Below are 7,424 nucleotides of genomic sequence, written 5' to 3' on the forward strand. Positions count from 1 at the left end.
GTGTGTGTGTGTGTGTGTGTGTGTGTGTGTGTGTGTGTGTGTGTGTGTGTGTGTGTGTGTGTGTGTGTGTGTGTGTGTGTGTGTGTGTGTGTGTGCCCCCCATGCTGGACTGTAATCTGTCCAGGGTGTACCTCACCCATAGGTAGCTGGGATTGACCCTGAACAGGATAAAGGGGGTATGGATGGATGGGTGAATACTTTTGCATTAAGTGTGTGTTGATTGTGCAGGATTTATACAAAAAGTGGAAATGATATATACACTATTGTACTTTGATAACTTGTCGGTTAGTGCACTTGAATGATGAATGTCACTTAAAATGAGACCAAGAATCAGATTTTTCCCCAACAACAAATAACATCCAGCATGTGATAAGTTATATTTCACATACTCTTTTTTTTTTTTGTCATTAGCACATCATATTGCAGAACTGTAAAATTCAATAATATAGGTGAAGTGAAAATTTACAAATTGGTGTGGATTTCCCCAAATTAGCCCTGTCACCTTCCATTTCACCTGTTGAAATCATAGCTTCCTCAAATGTATGGATAAAAGGGTTTAAATATGTTCAATCATATTTCCCTATGAAAATATTATAGGCTACTAATGTATTTGAATGATTGTATCCCACATCTTAGTGCAGTGGCTAGTACTCTTTCCTCACAATGAGTCAATCCCCGATTCAAAATCTGGTCCAGGGTATTGTTCTGTGTGAAGGTTGTATGTTCTCCCTGTGCATGCATGGATTTGTGCCATGTATTCCAGTTTCCTCCCACCGTCCAAACACATCCCTTTAAGTTTATATCAGTGTGGTGTAAATGTGACTGGGTGATTGTCTCTCTCTGTGTGCTCTGTAATGGCCTGGAATCCTGTCCAGGATGTACCCTGCCGCCCCCTAATGCCAGCTGGGATCCGCTCCAGCCTCCTGCAACCCTAAGTCGGATTAATCAGTACAGCAAATACGGATGGATGCCCTCCTGCAGATATATGTTGCCCATAGTCTTCTCATGGGCACACATGATTCAACTCATAAAATAGGCCATAGGGTTTGTGTGCTTTGCAATACTAGTATATGAAATACATGCATTCTAAATGTAACCAAAAAGCTGGTTCAATCCTGCCAAATAAGGATGCATTCATTCATCATTACTAGTAAACTTGTATATGGAAACCATGGCAGTAAGATCATGTGGAGATGATCATGCTGTGGGGCCTTGGAGTAGATCTTAACAAGAGTAAAGTCACTTATGATGACAGCCTGGTAAACTGGTTTCTAAGAATCGCAATGTCATTTCAACAGTGATTATTCACACAAACACACAGTGATGAATAGTTTCCTGTCCTTGTTTGAGGCGGAGGAGAATCTTTTACAGGATAGACCAGATCAGACCCGTGTGTCAGGCTGTCATATGCAAGAGGCTGGTTCCAGAGACCACCGTCTGTCATCTGTTGTGTCAGCCCTGCTCTTGTGCAGACCCATCTGCTCCGAACACGCCGATATTATACAAGAGATAGCAAATGTCCTTTACGCAAGCTATACTCTAAAGCCTATTGGGGATTGTTTGGGGGGGGATAGTTATTTTACTGAAATATATACACTGTACATGGCTGAGTGAAATGTTTGGATTAGAAGCAAACGAAATGTACAGCTAAAAGTCATGCTACTATTATTATTGAGTAGCCTATATTTTATCTACAAACCTGATTTACATAATAGTTCACCTGTTTCCCCAATGGTCATGTAGATTAAAGTTCATAATCATATTAAGTTGCAAAACCTTTTAGGAAATAAGGACATGATACTCAACTTTCACAATCTGCAAAGATATTTGTATTTTCTCCCAAAGCACCTTCATTAGTCTCTAGTCTGTGTATATAAAGTGTTGCTGTATTGTATCTGCACCTGTATCATATAAAACCTCAGTAAAGCATCCCTGCCCATTTCTAGTCAGCGCTCCTGATGCAACAGACGATTAGTAGAATGAAGTCTCCTTTGCTCCAACTCAAAAGTGATCTTTTCTGGTTCAGTCCTGTAATGTCCACTCCAAACCACTAGATGTCAACCTTGCAGTACTTAAGGTATCCAGTTAGTAACTCAGAACTTAAAACTCTCAAAAGTGGCATTAATGTAATTTATTTGCATGTCTTCCTTCGGCTGTTGGATTGTTCAAAAGACTACGAAACCCAGAAAGTGTAACAATGACTCCACATCGTGTATTTTGACAAGCAATGATTTATTATTTGCCCCCAAAAAAGTGAAATTGAAAGCTAATGGGTTTCTGTGATATGAAACCTTCCTGTATCAATGCGCCAACAGACGAATGTAAATTCTGTAATTGAGGGAGTAAAACACCTTCCCAGTCATAGTCCACTCACCTGAGTGTTTCCACTTGTGTTGTCTAGTTGAGGCATTTAACGGCTCTAAAATGTGCGAGAGACCATTTTTATTGCCCCCATTTTTTGTCTCTTCAGTGTTGTTGCATCAATCTTGGCGTATCATCCTAACTATTCTCAGCTTAACTCTGTGTAACTAAAAGTGATATGTCTGGTCTGTTTAGAAACTCTAAAATTGTTCAAAGTTGTTGTTAAACATTTTTGTGGCTTGGTGATTTTCTTTTTTTTTTAATCATCATATACAGATGCATATTTGGGGAATTTGGGGTGTAGAATTAGGTGGATGGATGGATATCCATAATCATTTCCCTAAGAACACTTGTTTTCTTCAGCTGCTATACAATTTGCTACATAAATATATTATAATTAAAATGTTCAGATATTATTTTTAATTGTTTAACATATATATTTCTTATCTATTCTAGTATAACCATTGAGTTTGTATCCACGTATGCAATGATTTGAGTTACTCTACTTCACATAGTTGTGAATGACGTTATTGAATAGTTTGTACTGTGCTTTGTTTCAGGTTTTTTCTTGACAGTTCACGTATACCTGGGCTGTTTAACTGTAACCAACTCTTCATGGAAACAAATCTAAGTCACTCACTCACTCAATCACACATAGTTGAAATTGTTGACTACCTTAGATAGACACCAAAAATCTGTATTTTGTTACTTTTAACAACATTTGTGTATGGCTCTTCCAAGTTTAGTTTAGTTTCTGTCTCTCACTGTCTCACTGGTTTGCAAGCCAATGGTCAGCAGCTGTGTCATGATATGAAATCTATCTAATTATCAGATGTGAATCATTGGAGAGAAAAAAAATGACTAGTAGCATAAAAACCCAAAAGGGTTTACAAATTTACTGAAATACATAAGTTGCAACTGCAGCAGGTTGAAAAGATGGTCAGTATTTCTTCTGGAGGATTAAGTCACTTTAAGTTACTGTTTGTATGGAGATATGCTGTGTTAGGGTAAGATTAGCAATGCATTTTGGACCACCATGTTTTATTTGTCAGGTAGAATATAAACAACACAGGGACTGATAAGCAACAAAAATAACAACTGGCTGGCAGCAGTGACTCTTTGATTTTGCAGGGCGATCTGTAAACTCCAAACAGAGGAGGATCTATTTATGCAAGCTTGCGTAGGCTATTGTTATTGTCATGGTTACAGCACAGGGAGATTTGGCCTGTGGCTGTAGCCACAAGTCACCAACAAGAACATAGCCTCATCTAATCGCTGTTGGCTTGAGACATATGTCTTTCATCTCCCATTTATTATAATAGCACAACATAAGACAGTTATGAAACGCACATAGTGATTCCCAATTTAAAGTAAGCCTGAAGGCTATAGAAAACACTGTATAATTCTGTAATTGCTGTTTGAACGCATTCTTATGTCAATACCTATATTCTCTTTGATCTTTTCTCTGAAAGAATTATATCATCATGTCTGTTCTGATAACACAAATGATCGTCGGTGTAGTTGAGCTTTTAGAATCACAACTCAGTCTATTACTGTAGAGACAATACTTTCTATAGAAACAAGGCTGAAGCCATGTGGAACTGTCACCTGAGGCCTTTAGAAGAATCCTCAGTGTATGTAAAGATCTATTATTTCTGCTGTATTTGCCCATTTCATTTATACATCCAGTCAACCTGTCACCCATCTGTAATCATTATGTTGGTTTCAGTGTTCACAATCTTATTTGCGCATCAAGAGAGAAACTCATTACGGATTAATAATAATTGTTAATAACTGCTCCATTTTCAGGGCTCACCACATCATGTCACTGCAACTTGCACCGTGGCTAGTTTTCATGCCTCACAAATTAAATAAGCATGATGATTGTTTTAAATGGTTCAAACCAACAAGTGGTACAAATGATTTATATCGATCTCTGAAATATATAGAAATTGAACAATAAATACATCATCTTATTATGTTGAACTTCACAACAAGTAAATCATTTTAAATATTTTCAACTGATCTTTTAGTGAGCACAGCAATACGCCTTTTAAATGGATGTTCTTAAATTTTTCTGATCAGTTTTCTATGCCCAAATGCAAACTTTCAAGCAGACATTTCAAGTACTTTCATTGTGAAATAAGGTTTTCAATATTACTATTATGTGTCTGATGATCTGACTGCTTCATGAAAACATGTCGAGGCTGCCCAAGTAGTATGAAATGAAGACAAAGTATATACATTTATTTGTAAAACAGCTCCCCTGTTGGCAACAATAATTCAGCTCTGCAGGCTGCTGCCCAGTAGAGTCAGAGACCATAGTCTGTTTTTCTTCTGCAGTGTATCCAGTTGCTTTGGGAGCTGATCTATTAATGAATTTCCTGCAGCATTTCATATTTCTGTCCGTACCTCCAGTTTTCTTTATGAATTGTTGACTTTCTGATTGGTTTGCCATTAGTTGCATTCTCATATGAGCACAGTGGCTTACTCTGTGGTACGGTGTTTAGTCTACATCTTCAGAATGGGCTTGACTTTGGATTAATAAAAGCATCAAACTCTGAGTGCTCTTTTTCTGGGAGATTCTTGTGGATTCTACATTCAGCAAAATGTGTTGCAAAGGCTCCCTCTGCTTGTTTTACTTTATTTAATAAAGTTCTCATCCAGCATGTCTCTTCACACCAGAGCAGGTCTGCTTTCTGCTGGCTCGGTACAGCAGGAATTCCTTGTTGATCGCTGGCTGAACTCGAGTTGAATAGATTTAGTGTGGAAAGATGTTCAGATGTTCAAAGCATTTAAAGTGAAATTATTTCAAACCGTTATGCACTCAGGGAATCATTGATTCATTTGCAAGATAATTCTCCAAATATCATCTGGCATTCTACATTTCTCAAATGAAACACTGACCAGAAAAGGTAGAACTTTATTTTTTTTTTTTTTTACTGTTGTGTGTCAGACATCAAAGAGAGAATGAAAAATGAGGTGTTCCCTCTGACTGTGCAAATGTCCACAGTACAATTTTCTTTTTTTCTTTGCCTTCGAATGAGGATCTGTCAGGTCTGACAGAAGACGAAGCAGAATACTCAAGAAGAGGTCGATTTAAAGGTTCACAAACAAATCACACAAACTAACTTACTCAGCATACACTCTGCAGAAAGTTTTATTTTAGTGCTCCCAACTGCATCTTCTTGTCATGGTATAATATTATACTCCAGGTTTTTCAAAGTGTGGGGAGTATGATAAACCGGTCATCTATTTGAAGCTTGAACCAAGCACCATTTTAGATGGACTTCTGGAATTCCGAATGTTTGAAAAGTACATAGATTTTGCTGCTCGGTGCCTCCAAAGAAGCTCTATGCACCACACGTCCACTCTGGTATACTCCAGTTATCTTTTGAAAACTTCATTCATGTCGAGGTAAGTTGCTCTACAGGCTTTAATGGGACAATGTCAAAACCATGTTATCAGTTCACAAACAGTCCAAGTGTGATATTACTTTCAGGAGGAAGAAGTCAAAAATGTATCGGTTGAATCATGTCTTCAGTTGGTGTGGTTTTCTGTTCTGGCAGTTTAAATCATTACAGACAGCACACAGACATTTCCAGAGAGATTTGAAGGTGTACACTGAAATCAACCCTCAACTCCCTTCATAAGGCTTGTTGGCCCCTCTTCAGCACGCACGGCTCTTCCCCCTGGTTCCAGCTTTCTTACCATTAATTGCTCAGCTTTACTCTTTCATCTCTGTTGACGTGATCCAGAGCAAACACGGCACATAATGAATTGGTTTCTTTTTGCCTACTTCTGCTACGGCCAAGAACACGAACGTGGCTCAGTAGTCCTATAGATCCTCTATTCGGTTACAGTCAGGCATGGTATTGCATATTTGATAAAGGTTTTTAAGCACTTTGGTGGAAATATTTCTTAATGTGGGACAAATTTCATGTGATGAATCTGTGTTTTGTTGCTTTTAAACATACAATTAGAAGTCAGTTAAAAAGCTACTGTTCTTTCAGACAGTAAATACTTGAACATCATGTGGGACCACTAATCTGTGTGTATAACCAGTGAGATTGGCGTCATTGCAATTTACTTTTCTTTAAAAGGCTGTATTGATAAACTATTTTTCATCATTCAGCTAAGGAGGAAAAACACAGGGGACTTTTTCCCCGGATCACAATAACTGACTACACAAGTGTAGGCGCAAACCGTAGTCCTTGATGCTGTATTTTACTGGGTCTGAAGCAACACTGAGTCATTCAGGATGTTTTTCTTTGGGGTTTAATTACCATCTGCCTGACAGGCTCTCTACGGATTTGGTCTAAATGGTCACATAATGGGAGAAACACATCCCATTCTTTTCCCCAAGTTCCATCGCTGTTCTCGTAAGGAAGGATCTGATTATCACTTAAAGTGGAGCTGTAGGGCCTAAACCTGTATCAAAATATCTCATAAGCAAAAGCAGGAACATGATTAAAAAGTTTGTGTAGTAATGTTTGGCAAATATTTTGTAATTTTAGGAAGTTTTCCCTTAAGAGCAAAATGAGGTCATGTCAAGTCGATTCGATGTAGGAGAACTTTAAAAATCACACGGTTTGGTCAACTGGGCTTTCCAGCACAAAATATGAAAATATAACATGCGTCCTAATTTCATTTTGGTAAACGGAAACGCCCACCCACAATATGCATTCCACGTGAAAAAAACACTTGGAGAAGCGTAAGTGAGGAGAAAGCCCTCGACCAAAACTGACAGACGTGTAATTGATGTTTGTACACAACATGGCATGGCAGATTTAAGGCACAAACAACTGAGATGACAAAATCATACAACGTAACCACACAAGGAAAATAACCCAGAAGGATGTCCAGCAACTTCCTGAAGGAACTAAACAAACTAGGACCTGAGCTGCATATCTTCATGACCGCAATGAATACATAGGAAGAGGTACACAAGCGTCATGGTGGGGACTTTTACTGTAGTCAAAGACATTCATGAAAGGAAAAAGCATATACAAAGACAAAAAGAAATATAATTTCCCCGGAACCTTTTCTCTGGACGAAGAAGC

Source organism: Lipophrys pholis (genome assembly GCF_963383615.2).
Source record: "Lipophrys pholis genome assembly, chromosome: 15".
In the NCBI taxonomy this organism is placed as follows: Eukaryota; Metazoa; Chordata; class Actinopteri; order Blenniiformes; family Blenniidae; genus Lipophrys; species Lipophrys pholis.